Source organism: Meles meles, chromosome 7 (genome assembly GCF_922984935.1).
Source record: "Meles meles chromosome 7, mMelMel3.1 paternal haplotype, whole genome shotgun sequence".
NCBI lineage: Eukaryota > Metazoa > Chordata > Mammalia > Carnivora > Mustelidae > Meles > Meles meles.
Window position 1 is genome coordinate 19,233,393 of NC_060072.1, and position 22,258 is coordinate 19,255,650.

General features: G+C 37.2%; 1 pseudogene; it reads left to right on the forward strand.

Moving 5' to 3' along the window:
- The first annotated feature begins 6,166 nt into the window (after nt 1-6,166).
- On the forward strand, nt 6,167-7,045 carry LOC123946310 (annotated as a pseudogene).
- Nucleotides 7,046-22,258: the final 15,213 nt, after the last annotated feature.

The window sequence follows — 22,258 nt, forward strand, 5'->3', positions numbered from 1 at the left end:
ACTAAGGTATCCCAGAGAGTGTGTAGTTGGAGCCAAATATGGCTGAGCTGAATGAAAAGTCCAAAGAAGCAGCAGTAGGATTTCTGAACCACCATCTCATACTACCAGCTAATGATCACTCTTCCCATATTTTGGCAGAAGATTGAGGCTTTCTTCTCTTACATACTAAATCAGGTGGATCCTAGGGTTAGGAACACATGGTTCATTGAGAATTGGAGTAAGATGCATACTAACAGAAAAAAATGGGGAAATATTAGAAAGAATATACCAAGTGGTGATATTTAGGAGTGCCCATGTGTGTGTGTGTGTGTGTGTGTGTGTGTGTGTGTGTGTGTGTGTGTGTTAGGCCCATACAGTACATCATTAGTTTTTGATGTAGTGTTCCATGATTCAGTGTTTGTGTATAATACCCAGTACTCCATGCAATACATGCCCTCCTTAACATCCATCATCAGGCTCACCCACCTCCCCATCCTCTCCCTTCTAAAACCTTCAATTTGTTTCCCAGAGTCCATAGTCTCTCATGGTTCATCTCCCACTCCAATTTCCCCCCCTTCATTTTTCCCTTCTCCTAATGTCCAGGAGTACCCACTTTTAACTTGTTTCCTAGAATACTGGTAGCCAGGTTTTATAATTCCCAGGCAATAGATTAAGGAACTTACTCTGGAGAAACTGACTCACTGAAAAAATAAATAAATATGTATTTTATAAATGTATACGTGTGTGTGTGTGTGTGTGTCTTTCTCCCAAAGAAATGGCCCATTTCTATCACCCAACCACGTAGCACATCAGTTAAAATCTACACACACGCAGGTACAGAGCTCTTAAATTGCTCTTAAATATGATGTAACCACCAATATCAGCAAACATTTCAGGAATGATTATAACCCTAAAGAGAAAAAAGCAAACCAAAAGGCATTAGGAAAAATGTGGAGGAAAAGAGCTAATACTACAAGCAGAAGAAAACCTCAAAAATGTAATTAGTGTCTTCCATTAGATAATATACTGTATCCATGAACAAACACAAGATGATGAAAAAAACTCTTAGAAATTAAAAATATGGTAGGATAAATGAAAATGGTAGGAGGGTTAGAAGATAGACTTGAAATCTCCTAGGAGGTAGAGAAAAAGATAAGGTTTTTTTGCAATGTTTCCATTTTAGTTTTTTTTTCTGCTCAAGCAGCTTTTTTAATGTAAAATGTCCTATTACATCTTGTTTGTACATCTTGTATATATATTAAGAGTTTGATATCATACTTTTTATATATCATGCAGTTTGTTTCTGACAGAGTGATCAAAATGGACATCATATTTCTGTTCTCAGCAAAGATTGCTTTTATACTGTATTGTAATTATTTTCACACAAATGAAAGGTGTAAACAAAATTTTGTATATTTGTGATTCCTAGATAATTCACAACCTTCATTATGTTTTTTCCATTTTCAGTAGCAGCCTAAGATGACTTATACAAATTGATAAAACTAATTTAAGAATAAGTAAAATGAAAATCTTAACAGACCAATAGTCATAAAATTGGAAAAATGAATATATATCCAGTGATATGCTGAGCTCTTAAGAGCGGACCATAAGTATCTCTTCTATGTTCAGTGACATCACATTGGTAGCTTGAAATCTCCCATAACAGGAGTATATGTTTACATCACAGAAATTGAAAAATGCTAAAAATCAGGGTTTTTTCTTTCCAGAGATCCAGTTATTAAACAATTAACAGAATATGCTTGGAATACCCCTCCATCTAAAGTAGCTCAGGTCCAAGTTAAGTTCTATCAAACACTCAAGGACATTACTGCATATTCTTTACTATATATATTTATATTCCTTTCCACATAATCTTTATACTTCTAATTTTATAAAGTCGCCATACTTTGTCTCCAGTTCTACCCCAACCCTCCATTCTGATTTGAATTCACACCAGTCGCTCTCATCCCCACTACTCCAATAGAACTTCTGATGTGAAGGTTATTATGACTCTAGCATTTGATAAATCCAATGATCTGTTCATATTCTTCCCCCACTTGGCTAATCAGCACTGGTTGACACAGTTGAAGATTACCTTTTCTTTGAAACATATTCTTCACTTGGCTTCTAGTTCACAACACTCTATTATTTTTGCTCTTACCCATTTGATGTTTTTGAATTTGTTGATTCTTCCTAATCTCCCTGATACCTTAAAGTTGTCCAAAGGCTCAGTACTTATATCTCCTCTCAATCTAAACTAACTCTTTAGGAGGACACATCCACTTCAAAACTTTGTATACATTATATAAACTGATGAATACCCAATTTATGTCTCCAGGATAGACCTTATCCATGAATTCCAAATTCATGCATTCAACAGTTTACCACACTTTTTTATCTAGTTACCTAATAAACATCTCAGATTTGACATGTCTAGATATATAGTTTTTGCTATAATGAAATAATTGATATCGTATTCATCCTCCCACAAAAGTAACCTGAAAATTGAACAAAAATAATTACACAATATATATAAATATTAACTAATATAATTTTTTATGTCAATTATACCTCAGTAAAAAATTTTAACAAAAATAAATGAGGAAATTGCTTTAAGCATTGGACAAAAACAATGCAGGTGTTATTCTTGAGAGGAAAAATAATGCATGAGATGAACTTCATATTCTTCCTGGCTTTCTGCCTGGAAACATTTTAGAAATAGCAGCACAGACAGTGGATCACAAATAGAGAGCAGAAACCTTGCTGAGTAGAGAAAGCAAAGTGAAATTTGTGAGGAAATGTACCACAGCTGTATGGAATAATAGCCCCATATATCTATATATATCCCCTTTAGTCTCTGGATAAATACTAAGTTATGCTTGCACAGAGCAAGATTCCAAGAGGCTTATAGAGAACAACTATTCAAGGGCCATGAGATTAATGCAGATTCTGAAGCTCTTACAATATGTTTTGACAAGCCCAATGAAGAGATTTGGCTGAATACCCAAGCATTCAGTTAGGACTCTAAAAAGGACACTTCTAAAGATGTTCTCATTTCATTGTATGAGATTAACATAACCCTAATACCAAAACTAGACAAGAATCTTGCAAAAACAAGATTATGGATCCTTATCATTCATGAATAGTCTCAAAATTCTTTAACAAAATATTAACATATCAAATGTAAATATACATAACAAATTACTGAGAGTTAGCTAAACTACTTCATGGTATTGCTGCCTCAGCATCCATTTTGTTTAGCAAACCAGGGTCTTAAACAGATACTAGTCCCTTCAATGCAAGCACATGCCCCAGATAATAGCCCACAGAGTCAGAAACAAATACAAGTTCCTCATATGAATTCCCCAACAGCCCTTGTGATCAATGGTCTCCTCAGCCTCTCAGGGTCTTCCTTTCATTACCCTTTAGATAAGACCTTCATGGAGTTTATCAAAACCCCATTCTTTTTCATTTGAAATGAGCATTCCAGCTTTAGTCTGGGAACCCCAATGCACTCCCCCAATGGACCCTAATAAATGCATGTGCCCCAGGTCGCTCTGCTTACACCCTACCTTGATCTCCCTATGTGGTCCCTTGAGGCATACTGTATACTTGCTTTGGGGCTTATGAGTCATAAACTATTTCAGTTTCTCTTGTGGTCTCTTATGGAACCATGGCTCACCATCCAGCACCCTGTAATCTACTTACTAAATCTTAAATTAACAAAGTCATAACAAGGAAAATACCTCATGACCAAGTGGAGTTTATTCCAGAATGCAAAGTTGATTAAGGTTTGAAAAATATATCAATACAATTCTCTGCATTAACAGAATAAAATTGCTTTAATTAAAAAATTCCTTCAATAAAAAAGCAGAAAAAGCATTTGACAAAATTAATACTTTTTCTTAATAAAAACCCTCAATAAAATAGTAATAGAAGGAAACTCCTTATATTTTTTCCATATATTTGCAATAGTCTTCCTACTTTAATATTTGTATCCCTAGAGTCTATTCTCAACAGAACAACAAAGTTATCTTGTTAATTAGATTAGTTTCACTCTTTTATCCAAAACACACTATGGCTTCAAATTTTGCTTTTGCAGTTTGCTTGTGTTGGAAAGATATCAATTTACTTATGTATATCATCATCTCTAAAGCAAGCACTAAAGAAATATGAAGAGTTATAGAAAACAAGCCAATAAATTTAAATGAATTACCTAAAAAAGAAAGAGAAGTTAGGAAAAGGAAATAAAGGGACAAAACCAGAGGAGACAAGCAAAATAAATAAATAAATAAATAAATAGAAAGAAAAGTAAAAGATAGACTTAAAAGAAAAGTAAAAGATAGACTTAAATGCAACCATCAATAGTTACATTAAGGGGCGCCTGGGTGGCTCAGTGGGTATAACAAACCTCTGCCTTCCACTCAGGTCATGATCCCAGAGTTCTGGGATTGAGCCCCACATCAGGCTCTCTGCTGAGCAGAGAGCCTGCTTCCCCCTCTCTCTCTGCCTGCTTCTCTGCCTACTTGTGATCTCTTTCTCTGTCAAATAATTAAATAAAATCTTTTAAAAAAATAGTTAAATTAATAGTAAATGATCCATATACCAATTTAAAGACAGTAATCATTAGATGGGAAAATAAAAATATTTTTAACAGATCCAACTACACATGGTCTACAAAAAAGTCCACTTTAACAGTGAAACAATAGATATGTTCCTATTATAATCAAGAACAAGTAAAGTATGCCTCCTAGTTCTATTATTAATTAACATTATTCTGGAAAAGTTTGACAATATAATTGGGTAAGAAAGCAAATTAAGAAGTACAAATATTTAAAAAGAAGGAGAAAAACTAATATTGTTTATAGATGGCTTCGTTCCCTATGCATAAAACTCAAAAAAATACTCTACAAAGCAACTAGGATTTTATAAAAAGGATTAGTAGAGTAGTATCACAAAATTAATAAATAAATCTCAATATTTTTCTACTTTACAATAATGAATTAGAGAATAAATTACATTCTTAATAGCAAAACAATTATATCACCTAAGAGTTAAACTCAAGAGAAATGTGCAGAATCTCTGTGAAGAAAAACCACAATATTGTTATCGAAGGACATAAAGAAAATGTGTTTAAAAAGAGATCTATATCATGTTACCCGTAAAGAAGACTTAATACTATCAAGATGTCAATTCTTCCCAAATAAATAAATAAACTCAGTGTAATCCCAATGGGTTTGATGATATATTTTTGGAAACTCAACAAAAGATTCCAAAGTTCATCTGGAAGAATAATACACAAAACTAGTAAGATTTTTTTTTTTTTTAGATTTTATTTATTTATTTGACAGAGAGAGATCACAAGTAGGCAGAGAGGCAAGCAGAGAGAGAGAGAGAGAGAGGAGGAAGCAGGCTCCCCACCAAGCAGAGAGCCCGATGCGGGACTCGATCCCAGGACCCTGGGATCATGACCTGAGCTGAAGGCAGAGGCTTAAACCACTGAGCCACCCAGGCACCCCAAAAATTAGTAAGATTTTGAAAATTATACTAATGATAGAATTTTTGACCTTCTAGAAAATAGAATATATTAGTATGTAAAATGATAATTAAAATACTGTAGTATTTAATTATGTAATTATGCCATAAAAGCAAGCAAACAGAAAAAAATTTGAGTTTAGAACTATTTCTGTATGAGCAGAATATGTGATTCTGTATGATTAATGTGTAAAGTGCAGTATTTCACATCAGTGGAAAATAATCTGTAAATAGTCAAGGAGTGCATGACTAACCATTGTGAGGAAATAAGGTAGATTAATAATTTTTACAATATTTAAAACAAATTCCAGACTTATTAGATATCTAAGATTAAAAAAAAGCTCTATAGCAGTAAAGGAGTGTATTTATGAATATGTAATCTTAGTGTGGTAAGGAAAATGGCACCTACGGTATATGGGAAAATATCAAACTTTCTACAAAAATACATTTTATTTGGTAAAAAAAAAATTACGTTAAAAATAAAACTAAAACTGGCAAATGACTAAGAAAAATATATGCAACACACCCTTAAGGAAAAGCTCAATAATCCATAGAAAGTTGACAAAGTCATCAGAAGAAAACAAAAATCACTAACAGACAGTAATGGAAAATTCTTAAAAAAAGATTAAAAAGCTCCTTCCCCTCTTGCAAGATGGTAGGCAAAAAATCTTAGAAGCCGGATACTAAGGAGAAGAAACCTGAAGCCCATAAGGCTAATGCCGGTGGCAAGGCTGAGAAGGGTAACCCGAAGGCTAAAACACCATAGAAGGGGAAGCCCCACTGCACCCGAAACCCTGTCCTAGTCAGAGGAATTGGCAGATACTCCCGATGGGTTATGTATTCCAGAAAGGCTGTGTACAAGAGGAAGTATTCAGCGGCTAAATCCGGGGTTGAAGAGAAAAAGAAGGAGAAGGTTCTTGCTACTGTCACAAAACCAGTTGTTGGTGACAAGAACGGTGGTACCCAAGTGGTTAAACTTCGCAAAATGCCTAGGTATTATCCTACTGAAGATGTGCCTCGAAAGCTGTTGAGCCATACCAAAAAACCTTTCAGTCAACACCTGAGAAAACAAGCTAGCGTCACCTCTGGGACCATTTTGATCATCCTCACTGGGTGCCACAGAGGCAAGAGGGTAGTTTTCCTGAAGCAATTGAGTAGTGGCTTGCTACTTGTGACTGGACCTCTGTCCCTCAATCGAGTTCCTCTGTGTAGAACACACCAGAAATTCATCATTGCCCCTTCTACCAAAATTGATACCAGCAGTGTGAAAATACCCAAACATCTCACTGATACTTATTTCATGAAGAAGAAGCTGAGTAAGCCCAGACACCAGGAGGGTGAGATCTTCCACACCAAGAAAGAGAAATAAGAGATTACAGAGCAGCTCAAGGTTGATCAGAAAGCTGTGGACTCGCAAATTCTACCAAAAATCAAGGCTCTTCCTCAGCTTCAGGGCTACCTCTGCTCTGTATTTTCTCTCACAAATGGAATTTACCCTCACAATTGGATTTCTTACAAGGAAACTAATTAAATAACTGATCCATTAAAAAAAAGATAAAAAAGTATTTCACACCTAGTAATATTAAAGTACAATTTAAGAGGTTTATCAGATTATCAAATAGACAAAGCTCTGTCTATATAAGTAAGAATAGGAGAATAGAAACTCTCATATGTTATTGGAGGAGTACAGGTTTGTATAACTATTTTTTAAGATTTTTTTTAAAGATTTTATTTATTTATTTATTTATTTATTTATTTATTTATTTATGTGACAGACAGAGATCACAAGTAGGCAGAGAGGCAGGCAAAGAGGGAGAGAGGAGGAAGCAGGCTCTCCGCCGAGCAGAGAGCTCAATGCGGGCCTCGATCCCAGGACCCTGAGATCATGACCTGAGCCGAAGGCAGAGGCTTTAACCCACTGAGCCACCCAGGCGCCCCTAAGATTTTTTTTTTTAAGTAATGTCTACACCCAACGTGCTCAAACTTACAACCCAGAGATCAAGAGTCACATGCTCTACTGACTGGCACCACTGTGTAACTTTTGAAAAGCTTATTGGAGTTCTTGAAATTTCGTTAATACACCACTTAAATTAATCCTAACAAAATAATAGTGGATTTCACTAAATAGATTATTCACAGTACTTGCTTATAAAATTCCAGACAAAATATGCTACCCAGTTTTCTCAAAGAAATAAAATCACAGTAGCAATGAAAAGAGAGAAAAGCGATCTTTGATAAAGTAAGGCAACACCTGTAACCCTAAACTATAATATTTGAGGAAGGGCTGCGAGATGCAGGGAAATACTCAAAAAGACATCTGTGGCTAAAGATCTCAAACAAATCAGGCAGAGCACAGTACAGTTATCCAAGTATGGGGCAAAACCACAATTCTTTACTGAAACAATGGGAACAGGATGCCTGGGCCTTTAAAGGGAGCTTCACTGAACCCCACAGAATAGGCAGAGGAGGTGGGACTAAACAAGGCAACACACATTCTTTAGAGAAGCAGTGTGTCATTGTGGAAGGTAAAGGAAATGGATCTTGAATTACAAGCAGTTCAGAAACTGCTGATATCTTTGAACTAGGGAGAAATGAAGGTTGAAAGAGTTCACACACACACACACACACACACACATACACACACACACACCCCACTGAGTCATAATGAGCTTTGCTGTGAACCAAAGAAAGTTACTGCTTGCCTGGAACACTACTCTAGTCTCTCCCCTGAAGGAACCTCTCCCAAGTAACTGGAAGAATTCACCTCATTCACAAAAGTAATAAGCAAAAAAGACCCAGCCAAGTATCTATGCAAAGTTACTTTCAGGAAAAAGAAGAAAAATGTGGGAAAAACAAGTGGCAGGTGATGAATACCCACCAGAAAAATATGGCCACTGCTCAGATAAAAATCATGACCAAATATATGGTCATGAATAAAGTCACCTAATGAATCAAAGAGCTCAAAGCAGAGAACTGGAGGAGATGAAACATGAGCTGGCAGACTTAAGAAATAAAGAGAAGAAAAAAAAAATCCATCCAAGAAATCAAGTCCATATTGAGCAGCACAAACAGCCATCACTGAAATTACACCAAGGAATAGAAGAACAGGATTGAGAAAAGCAAGCAAAATGTTAGATACAAGCTATAGACTAAATCAATAACAAAAAACAACACAAAACAAAAAGAGAAAATAATTTAAAGATGTAATTTTGAAAAAACTGGGATTTAAACCTGTAAGTTAAAATAGCAGTTCATACACAAACCACAGGAAAAACAACAAAACTAAATTAATTCAATGAGATCAGAAAACTAAAACATACCCAAGCAATAGCACTAAACTATAAAGATCAACAACAACAAAGAACTTTGGGCATCAGGCAAAATGAGTAAGTTATCTACAGGTCTGAAGTAGACTTCCTGTCTCTTCTAAACTTCCTCTTATTTTTGGCTACCCAGGTAGACAATACACTTCCCAGCTTTCTTTGCCATTACTTAGGGTGGACACATAACTATGTTCTGGACAACTGGATATGTGCTAGAGTGAAGTGTGCAAAGTCATCTGCAATTTAAAGACAGCTGCTTTCCCTGAATTTTGCCTCTTTTTCTCTTCTTCAAGCCAGAATGTAGATGTACCAGGATCCCACCCCCAATCATGGGGGTGAGAACAATGCCTTAGGGGAATGGTGGAGCAATAAGACAGAAACTGCTCCCTGGATGATTTTATGCAGCATTTGTTCTGATAACCTAGACCAGCCAAACTGACACGTGAAAGAAGATATAAAGTTCAATATTATTTAAATCATTGTATCAGTATCACATTCTTTCCTATACCAAATATGAAGGGAAAGAAACTAGACTGGCTTCATATTTCACAACAATATTCAGTGCTGAAAGACAGATAGAGTACTTACTATCTTGGTCAGTTTTAGGCTGCTATAGCAGAATTGCATATACTGGATGGATAACAAACAACAGGAATTTATTTCTCAAGTTGTAGTTCTGGAGGCTGGGAGGTCTAAGATCAAGGTGCCAGCAGAGAGCCTGTTTCCAGGTTCACAGACCACCATATTCTCACTGTGTTTTAATATGGCAGAAGAGGTGAAAGAGTTCCCTGGGATCTCTTTAATTAGGGCAGTAATCCTATCCATGAAATCTCCACCCTCATGATATAACCACTCCCCAGATCCCTACTTTTAAATACAAACACATTGGGGATTAGGTTTCAACATATTAATTTTGGAAGGTTACAAACAAGAGTCAATCAAAAAGCTATTACAAACAATAATTTAATTTAATAAAATACCTAGGTTCAAAATTAATATAAAAATAATTCCACCTACAACTTTGATATACATGCTTCTATCAAACCAAACCACACACACACACACACACACACACACACACACACACACACACATGAAAGTTTGGATAAAACAAAATAATGTGTTTGAAAACATTAGAAACTCTCCAGGCAGCAGAACTTGAGAGGTAAATCTCTCCAAGAGTCAAGAAGTACTGAGACAAGTTCAACATTCTATTCTACTCTTCTTCTGAATGCATTTGCTGATTTGCAAGGGTCTAGCATCTGAGAATTCAGATTGGTTAGAGGATTGGTTTCCTCTAAGGCCCCTCTGTTTGGCTTGTAGATGTCCATCTTCTCCCCATGGTTTTTTTTTAAATATTTTATTTATTTTTTGACAGAGAGAGAGACAGCAAGAGAGGGAACACAAGCAGGGGGAGCGGAGAAGCAGGCTTCCCACTGAGCAGGGAGCCTGATGCGGGGCTTGATCCCAGGACCCCAGGATCATGACCTGAGCTGAAGGCAGTTGCTTAATGACTGAGCCACCCAGGAACCCCTCCCTGTGTCTTCACATGGTCTGCCCTCTATGCATGTCTGTGCCCTAGTCTCCTCTTTTTAAAGTACGCCAGTCACATTGGATTAGGGCCCACCACAATGACCTCGTTTTAATTTAATTACCTCTTTTAAGATCCCATCTACAAACACGGTCACATTCTGAGGTACTGCCAATTAGAACATATGAATTTGGGAAGGACACAATTTAGAATAAGAGATACTAAGAAATAGAACAAAATTTGGGTACCTTACTGATGCTATACCTCAAGGGAGGCCTATCAAGGAGGTGAAACTTTAGTAAACATGACAAGCATTTAGTTAGGGCTCCCAAAAGATTGCTTCCTACAGTCAAACTGGAAGTGGATTAGCCTTCATGTACACTGGAATCCATCTTCAAACCAGCTCCATCCCAGACTACACCGAGGTGAACTCCCTGTCAGAAGCAGCTGCAAATCTTCTCTGAAGAAAAGGACAGCATTTAGACTCTCAATTTATCTTGAAAAATTTCAATATTTGTCATTTGATCAAAAATTACAAAGTACAAGAGGAAATAGAAACAAACAGCTGAAAACCAAGAAGAAAAGATTCAGTTACTGTTCAAATACTGGAGATCCAGAGTTCTATTCTAGATGTACTATGCCAGTTTTCAAAAGGGCCTCAAAGATAACCAATAGATTTGGAAGTAAACTTAACCACTTCTTTTTTTTTTTTTTAAAGATTTTATTTATTTATTTGACAGACAGAGATCACAAGTAGGCAGAGAGGCAGGCGGGATCCCTACTGAGCAGAGAGCCCGATGCAGGGCTTGATCCCAGGACCCTGGGATCATGACCTGAGCCGAAGGCAGAGGCTTAACACACTGAGCCACCCAGGCGCCCCAAACTAACCACTTCTTGAAACAAAACCTAACCATCATTAAATACACTCAGTGGGTCGAGCCTCTGCCTTTGGCTCAGGTCATGGTCTCAGGGTCCTGGGATTGAGCCCCACATTGGGCTTTCTGCTCAGCAGGAGCCTGCTTCCCCCTCTCTCTCTTACTGCCTCTCTGCCTACTTGTAATCTCTGTCTGTCAAATAAATAAATAAAGTATTTTTTTTAAAAAGACATCTTCAAAATGTTGAGAGAATTTATCACTAGGCTGTCTATATTGAGAAGAAAACTAATACCAGATGACAAGTTGGAACTACACAAAAGAACAAAAATTACAAAAATGGTAAAGATGTGGATAAATGTAAAACTTTACCTCATTTTTAAAATTCTTTAAAAGATACCTGTCCATTTAAGTCAAAACTATACTAATGTATTGTGGAATGTATACCCTATATGTAAAACCATATAAAGGTATCTGGGTGGCTCAGTCAGTTAAGCATCTGAGTTTGGCTTAGGTCATGATCTCAGGGTCCTGGAATTGAGCCCCTCATGGTTGTGCCCTGGGAGTCTGCTTGAGATTCTCTCTATCCTTCTTCCCTCTGCCCTGCCCCACTCCTCCCAACCCCGCTCTCTCACGTACATGCTCACTCACTCTCTCTCTCTCTCTCTCTCTCTCTCTCTAAATAAATAAATAAATATATATTTTTTTAGTTCAAAGATAAAGAAGAGGTATTTAAGGAAGTAAGACTCCTGAAAAGGTAGAAAAGGATAGAACATACTGACAAAGGACAGAATCGAACAAGAGGTGGGATACTGAAACAAAAATGAAACTAGAACAAATGGGTGTAAATGAAAAGAATGTTGTAGGTTGTCTGGGTGCCTGAGCCTTTGGCTCAGGTCATGATCTCAGGGTCCTGGGATCGAGTCCCGGATCAGACTCTCTGCTCAGTGGGGAGCCTGCTTTCCCCCTCTCTCTGCCTGCCTCTCTGCCTACTTGTGATCTCTCTCTGTCAAATAAATAAATAAAATAAATAATAAATAAAATTTTTTAAAAAATAAAATCTTTTTAAAAAATAAATAAAATTAATTTTTAAAATTTTTTAAAATAAATAAAATTTAAAAAAGAAAAGAATGTTGTAGAAGTTAAAGGTAAAAGTTATGGAATTACTGGATCCTTTTTTTGCATAGCAGAATTTTTGAAAAACCAAAGTTATACTTTTCAAAGAGTCTTAAGCTATTATGGCCTATCTGTGAATGGAAGAGAGAACTCCTGGAGGATTCCCCAGTAGTGTTGAGAACACAGTTAAATTAGACACCATGAAGCTGAAGGGACTCTCTGTGGTTTCCTCCACAAGTACTTAATGTGCTACAGGTGAGAGGAGGACAGGAATGACTGGCTATAGTTTGGTACTAGCTCGGTGCTGGCCTTCTTTAGGATCAGCACAACAACAACAAAAAAAAGGAAGTAATACTATTGAGGAAAAGAGAGAGAGAGACAAAATGAAGGAGTGGATTGCAGGGTACAGGATAAATACAGAAAAAAAAGTGGGGGAAGCTAAAAGTGAACTAATATATTGGGAGAAATTAGAAAGGGACTAAGAGAACTGATATAGTCAAAAAAGCGTTGAGAGTTGGAGACACAGAGAATACAACCTCCTCTATTATCTGCAGGGAATTGGCAAGCATACAAATGGACCTACTTATAAATTTAAGGGTAATATGAATTGCCCAATGTTACAAGTGTTCTTTGGCCTCCGTGGGCAACCATCATGAATGCTGTGCTAATTTGGGAGTATCTCCAGAATCACAAAATTGGAATGTGAAGAAAAGGTGGCATTGGCTTAGGACCCTCTCTTAGCATGGTGATGAAGTGTGTAAGAGGCTAAAACTCTTTGCTAACATTTGGTAGAACTGTTGCTTGTGATAACTTGGAAGACAGATCATACATTAAATGAACTTATAGCCCTAGTAAAAAAGACTGGAAAATGGAGAGTAGCAAGACTTAGTTGCTCTAGGTATGTTTGCCAAGTGTTGTAGGTTAGATTGTGTACTCCCTCTCCATAACCAAAAAAGATTTTTTGGATTTCTAACCCAAATACCTCAGAATGTGGCTTTATATTGAAGATACTATTAATCAAGTTAAAATGAGGCCATTAGGGTGAACTCTGTCCAATGTAATTGCATCAAAATTAAAAAGGGAAATTTGGCACAGAGGCACACACACAGGGAAACACCCATATTGAAGGTGAAGGTGGAGATTGGGTGATGCATCCACAAGCTAAGGACACCAAAGATTGACAGCTATCCACAAGAAGCTAGGAAAAAGGCTTGGAACATTGTCCCTCACAGCCCTCAGAAGGGACCAATGCTGCTGACACTTTGAACTTGGACTTCCAGCCCTTGGATCTGGGAGACAACATATTTTTGTTTATTTAAGTCACTCAACTTGTAATACTTTGTTATTACAAGGATCAAATCAAGGGTATGGCCATCACATTCATATTAAATTTTCTGAATAGGTTAAGATGTCCCAAAGCAAAGTTTTAATACCAATATATCTTTCTATTTTATGAAATGGCTTACAAAAAATTAATTTAGAGCTTGGATCTCCATTACCTGAGAAATGTAGAGACAGCTCAAAGAATGCTCAGCTATCCTCATACCCATAACTAAAGATTTGAAGGACAGGCATCCAAGTCATCACCAAACAGGTAATTCAGTGAATGATAGCAAAAAAAAAAAAAAAAAAAAAAATGCAGTATTTTTATACACAGTATAAGCTTCAAATGAGGTATTTATCTAAGGAATCAAATGATTACAAAATAATTTCCATGAGACAGTCTCTCTGTTTTGTTCTCAGTTGTATTCTTAGCACCTAACCCAGAGGACCTAGACTAGAAGCTGCTCAACAAATATTTGCTGATAACAAGAATAAATGATGAAAAAGGAGCCAGAAGAAGTTGGGCTTTTCTCTGTTTGTTCATCCTGGTCCCACAATGCTGAAAGAAGTGGAAAATGAGAAACCCACTTAAGCAGTATTCTCAAAGGGAACTGAATTTCACTGAGGGTAAGAAGATAAAGGAAGACTTTGAGTAATTTGTATAAGACTGTGTAGGGGTTCTTTGGCCCAATCACCCATAGGCAGACTTGCCATTGATTTATCACTATCTCCTTAGCTTACTTCTCCCAGAACTAGTACATACCTCTCTTGTAAAACCCACAAACTTCTGTAATCCCAACTTTTATTTTTCAGCAGATGATGTTATTTCCCTTTTTTTACTAAGAGTATTGAAACCATTCAACATAAGCATTCTCATTAAATCCAGCCATTTTAGTCTCTAAGTTATGAAGAATATTGAGACTTTCTAGTATCTATATCACAGATGAAGACATAGCCTCACCTTTAAGGCTGCATATCTGAGCTCCTACTTGTTTGCGAAGAGGACATTTTTGTATATGTATATGTATTATCATGTATAATACATACACATTTATACATGTATATGTATACGTGTATATGTATTATCATGTATAATACATATACATTTAGTATATGTTCTAGCTGAATTGGAAATCAGTGTCTTGACCCTTCACCTTGCTCCTCCATCCCCATCATCTTCTCCTTCAGACCAAGAACTCTTTCTGAAAATCTTGACATAAATACTTCCAAGTGTAGAAAACTCCCAATTTTTTGACTCTGGCTACTAGATTAAAAGCATCAATTCTGGTGATGGGTTTTAAATTAAGGAGGGCACAGATTGCATGGAGCACTGGGTGTTATACACAAACAATGAATCATGAACACTACTCAAAAACTAATGATGTTTCATTTATTCTTCTCCTATCTCCTACCCCCCCATGTTGCTTCTCCATGTCCTCATATCAGGGAGATCATATGATAGTTGTCTTTCTCCGATTGACTTATTTCACTAAGCATGATACGCTCTAGTTCCATCCACGTCGTCGCAAATGGCAAGATTTCATTTCTTTTGATGGCTGCATAGTATTCCATTGTGTATATATACCACATCTTCTTTATCCATTCATCTGTTGATGGACATCTAGGTTCTTTCCATAGTCTGGCTATTGTAGACATTGCTGCTATAAACATTCGGGTACAAGATGGGATTGGGAGGGAGACAAACCATAAATGACTCTTAATCTCACAAAACAAACTGGGGGTTGCTGCGGGGAGGTGGGATTGGGGGAGGGGGAGCGGGCTATGGACATTGGGGAGGGGAAGCGAACCATAAGAGACTATGGACTCTGAAAAACAACCTGAGGGTTTTGAAGGGTCAGGGGTGGGAGGTTGGGGCAACCTGAGGGTTTTGAAGGGTCAGGGGTGGGAGGTTGGGGGAACAGGTGGTGGGTAATGGGGAGGGCACGTTTTGCATGGAGCACTGGGTGTTGTGCAAAAAGAATGAATACTGTTACGCTGAAAAAATAAATAAAATGAGAAAAAAAAAAACTAATGATGTAAAAAACACAAAAACAAAAACAAAAACTAATGATGTACTTACTGTATGGTAACTAACATTACACAATAAAAATAAATAGATAAAGTTTAAAAAAAAAAGCTTCAAGTGTCCATGGGCACTACCATTATGTGATGTATAGGAAAGGGAACAAAGGCATTAGAACTTAGTTAAAATTATTCCACAAACCAGGCCCATTATAGAACTATACCTCTAAGTTCTTACTCTTTCATCTACCTTATTTGCAAACATCCTTGTTCACATTCACTTTCTTGATGTGCAACTTTCTTATGAGGTCTTTAATCACATTCTAGTTCTTCTAAGGCCAGAGAATATTTCAGAAATAGTATTTTCTATAATGTGTTCCTGCTCATACATTCACCCAGATGACCCCTGGTCACATCTATCCCATGATAGTGAGGTGAAATGGGTTTGTGCTTCTACTTCTAGTTCAAAGAAATCCAAAGTTATCTCCAAGATTTCTACAAATTCCCAAGACTTATGTTTTTATGATTTCTTCTGCTCAGTTCTACATGATATTAATCCAGAATTAAATCCAGTTTCATTCAATAGAAAAGCCTCTATTCACATAAAACATAGATTTTCCTGAATACATAGGGAACACAAGGAAGGACCATAGCCTACACCACAGAGCAAATACCTTAGAACTCCATATCAACCATCTCTCTTCTCCAGAGTCTTTTCTGGCCATCTCACCACTGGGGATTCCTCTGTTCCCCCTCAACATATTCAGCACCTAACTTCATGAATTACCATAAACTCCCCAGAAACCCAGACCCTAGAGGTCTACCTCCAATGTGTATTTCCAGACAACTTCTGTTTCTTCCCTAAGAAGAATTCTGAGCAAGTCATTATGTGTAGGATCCATGTTGGTTTCTGGAAATTGTTTATTAATTGTAGTCTGTTTTCCTTTGTTTTTTGAATGAGGAAACTGAGGCTCAGGGATCTTAAGTGCCTTGCTTATGTTAGCTCTTAGAACAGTGTTTACACAGACTACCTGATGCAGAATCACTGGGTGGTTGGGTTTTGGTTTTTTTTTTTTTTTTTTTTTTGAATGCTGAATTTGGGACTCCACCTTTGATCTACTGAACAAGACTCCCAAATAATTTTTAGGCACACAAAATCACTATTACTTAAGGACTGGAGGGACAGGGGATACTTAAAGTCGTTATAAATTTAATTAAAATCTAAGTTTAAGAACGAGAGTTTGGATTCATTTAGCACCCGAAAAGATTTTAGACAACTTTGACACAGGACAAAGTAAATACTAGTGTCATTTTGGTGGAAAGAACACCAGACTAGCAGTCAAGTCGTGTGACCTTGAGCAAGTTACTTAACATCTCTGGATCTCAGGTTCCTGGGGGAAAATACTGCTTTCCCTACTTAACTCCAAGGACTAGGAGAAGGATAAAACGAGATCACGTTCATGAAAACACTTGTGGGAGGAGGAGAAAATAAATAGCTCTCTACAACGGCTAGGTATTATTTCAAAGTCCTACTTGGGCCTGGAAAATATCAATCTTCTGCATGTTACCAGTATGCTAGTAAGGCAGCCTGTGGAGTTTTTCAAGAAGCTAGTAGGATCCAAGTTAGGCAGCTCATTGCTCAGGCTGAGTAGCCAGAGAGGGGAATTCTTGATTCAGAGCAGCATCTGTTAGTGATTACGGTTTCAGAGGCATGTGTCTGAACTGAAGGCAATGCTACAGAATTGGTCATAACAGCAGTCCCAACGGTAAAACAGATTCCATCTTTAAAGTGGATATGAAAGGTAAACATGAAAGCATTATGCTACAACCACATGGAGTAAAACAGTGCTTGTTTAATTAACATCCCCCACAACCTACTCACAAACACACACAAAGGAAAACAACAATAGATGAAGGGTTATGTGAAAGAAAGAGAGCCTGAGGAAACAATTACAACCATCAAACTCAGAAGAGCTCACTTGCACTCTGCTAATTGCTCAATATATTTGTGGAGTGGGCCTCTTTGGCATCCATTCCCTGACATGTTCTTCTTTCAAAACTCAAGTTTGTTCAATTTGGATCCTTGGCAGAAAAAAAATCCCTCATCCAAAAATCACTATGAATTCTGTCAGAGATCTGACTATAGTTAAAGAAAGTAAATTTATTATAACTCAGAAGATATGATGGACTTGGAACAAAGACCAAAGACCTGGGCCCAGAGGGGAAAACAGTGATCCTAGGATTTCCAGGTGGGCCAGGTGAGTGAGAAGTTCTGAACATGACCAGGGTGGAAGAAGGGTGGAGGCAGAATGAGACCCCAGGAATTTTGTTAGTGTTTTTGTGAAAGTGTGCATTTTCTACCTATAAAGGGGAATGTATGTATATGCTCAAGTTGAACATAGCCTAGAGAAGAGTACCTTTCAAATTTTAAAGAAAAAGTCAAGACTAGGAGTATAAGGCAGGTCAGAATTTACTGGTGAAGCTATAAATTTCAGTTGAGTGTACATGATTCGAAAACATGATGTCCTGCACCAGGGGGAGAATCCTGGTTTTAATAAGGAATACCACTGATATTCGGAAAATCAGCAGCTCGAATAGGTTGGTTGGTTTAAGTTCCATCTTTCTAGAAGCACTTGAAGAGAAAGCAGGGAGAGCTATGCCTATGTCCAAAGCAAGTGACCAGTAGGAGAAAAGAGAGGCAAAAGCTGACTCTATGATACATGTATCCAAGGATGATCTTAGCATCTCCTCTAGTAAAGCAGAGCACTGGGCCTGTGGGCCACATTCACTAAGGCCAGAGGAGGAACAGAGGAGATGAACTATAGTCATCTCTATTTGGTTAGAAGTTTGTTTGTTTGCCTGTTTGTTTGTTATCCATATGGAAATGAATGGTCACCTCATAAACTAAGCCTAGCCACAAATCCCTTAAATCCATCTTATAGAAACTACTTTTCAGAGCATGAAACAGACTAAGAAGAAAATAAAATTTTTTCAGTAGAAAGGTCATTAAACTAAGAGTGAAGAGGCTTGGGTTCTAGTCCGGTTTTTTCAATTACTGGCTGAGGTGGCATTTCAAGACCTCTCTATGTGATCTACTGGAAGCCTGCAGTGAGGGGACAGCGCAGGGTGGGGAGATGTGGAAAGATGATCTTCAAGGTCTCTTCCAGTGAAAACAGTCTATGATTCCAGTTAGCATATAATATAATTGAGGAAGTCTGAAAGGTTATATATCAAAACATGACTAGAGGAATACCTCAGGGGAATGGGATTAGCACAGGAGTAGAGAGACAAAAGAAAATAATTGGAGAACACTTTCAGTGAGGAAAAAATGCAAAGGCAGGAGGGATTTGTAAGTGAAATATTAAACAAGAAAAATTTCAGTTAGCATATAAAATAATAGAGAAAGTCTGGAAAGCCATATATCAAAACATTACTAGTAGTCAGAGTCTGAGCATGAAGCAGAAAGAAACTTGGGAGAGCCAACAGTGTGAATATTTTATTTGCCCTCTCTCTCTCCTTCCCTTGTTGGAAAATCCATGGTAGAGCCACTAGATACCACTAAATTCCTTCAAATTGCTCTTTAACCTTTGGACCCAAGCTTCCATGACCAGTGACAGGAGGAAGGACATATAGTTGGTGTTACCTGGGAAAGTGCTCTGCAGCCTCCTGTACAATATAGCATCTGATTTTCTGGCACAGTTGGAAAAAAGCTGAGCTTGTCTTTCATCCTGTACTGATTTTCCCCAAAGGTTTTAACTTCATTACTATGGCTTCTTCTGCAATCCTAGTTCCTCTCTTTGTCCCCATAAGCTTCAGGGTCTACAAGTCTATTACATAAGCTATATAGAAGCCAAAAGAAGGACATGTAATCAACCTATTTTCAGAAGTTTTCCATGGTTATAAGTGACCCTGTCAACAGGGTCCCAAACTCATCACATGTCTGTTACTGGTAGAGGATCTGGTTGTCTTCGTGTAGCTGATGACTTTTATTGGTGCAGTTCATTGGAACTGCCCTGCTGATCTTCACCAAATTATAAATTTGCAGGGTTCCAATGAAATGTATGAACCCCAGATTGATTACTCTGTTGAGTCATCAAGACCAAACCAAGTCAACTGTTGAAGGACCCAAGCAAAACTCTCTGGTATTCCAAAAAGAAAAGCAGAATAAGTCCTTGGAAATAAAAAAAATTAAAGTGTTGCTAAATCACCACTGAGGACTTTAAACATTATCCTTATACTACGAAGGATATATCCAGTGTCTAATTCCGAACTTACAATCTGACATTTTCTTACCTCAGTACCAACCTCCAGAATGTGTTAGAATGAAAAGCAATGGATAGCTTCAAATATAAAAGATAAGAAAAGAATCAAGATAGCCAAAACCTCTAAAGGTGGTGGACCTTTTCCTGTGACTTGAAAAGGCAAAGGATAAAGATAAACAGGAGAATGAAAAAACATATCTCCCCAGTTCTTCTAATACCCAACTATTGGTTTTCAACCAGTTTCCCACCATAGTTTTGCCCTTATTCAAGGAATTATGATTACAAAAAAAAATTATTGGGGGTAGGGTAGAATAATGGCAATATAGTTAACTTTTCTATAATTCTTGTTGTTTTGTTTTGTTTATTTATTTTTTGTTTTTTTATTTGTTTATTTATTAGGAGGAGTGTGTGGTGGGGAGGGCCAGAGGGTGAGAGAGAGAGAGAGTCACAAGCAGTGTCCATGCTGAGCACAGAGCCTGATTCAGGGCTCAATCCCATGACCATGAGATCATGATCTGTGCTGAAACCAAGAGTCCAGTGCCCAACCCACTGAGCCATCCAGGTGCCCCTGTAATCCTTGCTTTTATTTTCCTTTGATCTCATATTCCCATTCCAGGAAATGAGCAGTTTACTTCTATTATCATCTCGCTTGTCAAAGTAACTTTCAATTCTATTAATAACTTATAGGTGATACTGAAATCTATAAATCATAAAATACCATCTGATAAATACGACTGAACACAGAAAGTTGGCTCACTGATGTGATTACTACTCCTTTTGCCATTTCCCCTTAAGAAATGAAAAGCTCCATCATGGGAAGGTGGTTCTGTCTTATTTTCTCTGGATATGAGTTCTGAACTTGAGTATGAGAAAGGTGTTTCTCACCTTCTTCCCTACCTACCTCAAACTTAACAGACAAGGCTGTAATTTTCTTATGAAATTAAATGTTTGTCACTTCTATTAAAATAGTGTTAGTAATTGCCCTTGGGTAAATGGACATGCAAACAGGTCACTGAAATTTACTTGCATAGGTATATATTAGTACGTAATTATAGTAGGATGATTCCTAATTAGGAAAAAGGCCTAAATAAGATAGATAAGAATTTCTGGATGTTGTTTCCCTAATAAAGGAAAAGTACCTGGAAAGTGAGATTCATGTTCTACTACATTTTAAAACAACTTAAAAGTTGGTTTAAATGCTGTCCCTGTGAACTGCAAGGGAATGCAGCTCTACATTTTAGTAGATCTACTACATTGTAGTAGTAGTAGTAGTAGTAGTAGGTCTACTACTAAAATGTAAACTACTACATTTTAAAACTACTTAGAAGTTGGTTTAAATGTTGCCCCTGTGAACTGCAAGGGAAAAATCTGGCCCAATTATTACCTCCTAGTTACCAAAACTCACTTGACAGAGTCAATGCCTCAGTTAGTCCATACTGGAAATGAACGATTTTCCCAATAAACAAGTCTCTGACATTTTTCTGAAATGAAAAAAATACCATGAAAAGATGTAGGAAAAATGGTGGAGTAAGTGATTTAGGTAATAAAATAAGCAAATATCTTATTCATAGCCTCTTAGATATGATGATGCTCTTATGCTTCATTTAAAACTTCATTACCTTGGAAGCCCAAAGTGTGAGAATAAATAAAAAAGACAAGGTGAGCTTTCTAGGCCACACCAAAGCTAATTCTGTGTCTAATGTATCATCTGTGGTTGATTAAAAGGAGAAATAATTTAAAAATATTAATCCTTAAGCTTATCAAGTCCAGAATAATAATTAAATAAACCTTCTGATAACACTAAAAGGAGGAATATAATGAAGCCCATGTAGCTGAGCACTGTCCTTATCTAACTCTGTTTTCCTTTTCACAGGGTCACAGAACCCACAGAGGCAGAAACTAATAGCCTTCTTCTGGAGCCTAATTATTTGTTCTCAGAAACTCAAACCACTTCACTATACCCAAGAAGGCCAGAAAGTTTGCAGGTAGAACTGAGCCAGAGAGTCTGGTTTAGTTACATGAGCCAAAACATGAGTCGACCCATTTGAGCTGACTAGACACAAGCAAAGGAAAATACAAAACTTCATATACGTGTGTGTGTACGTGTTGGTCTGTGCTGTGTTTGAGCAAATGGTCACTGGGTCTGACAGGGAGTAATAACAGAGTATTTTCACTGGCTTGTCTTTTCTTTGGCTCATCTTTACTACTGGAGGCAGGGCAGCAGTGCTAAATCTTGGCTTACTTTAATTTGCCTACTTCATTTCTTGACAAGCAAGAATAGAAAGTGCCGTGGTG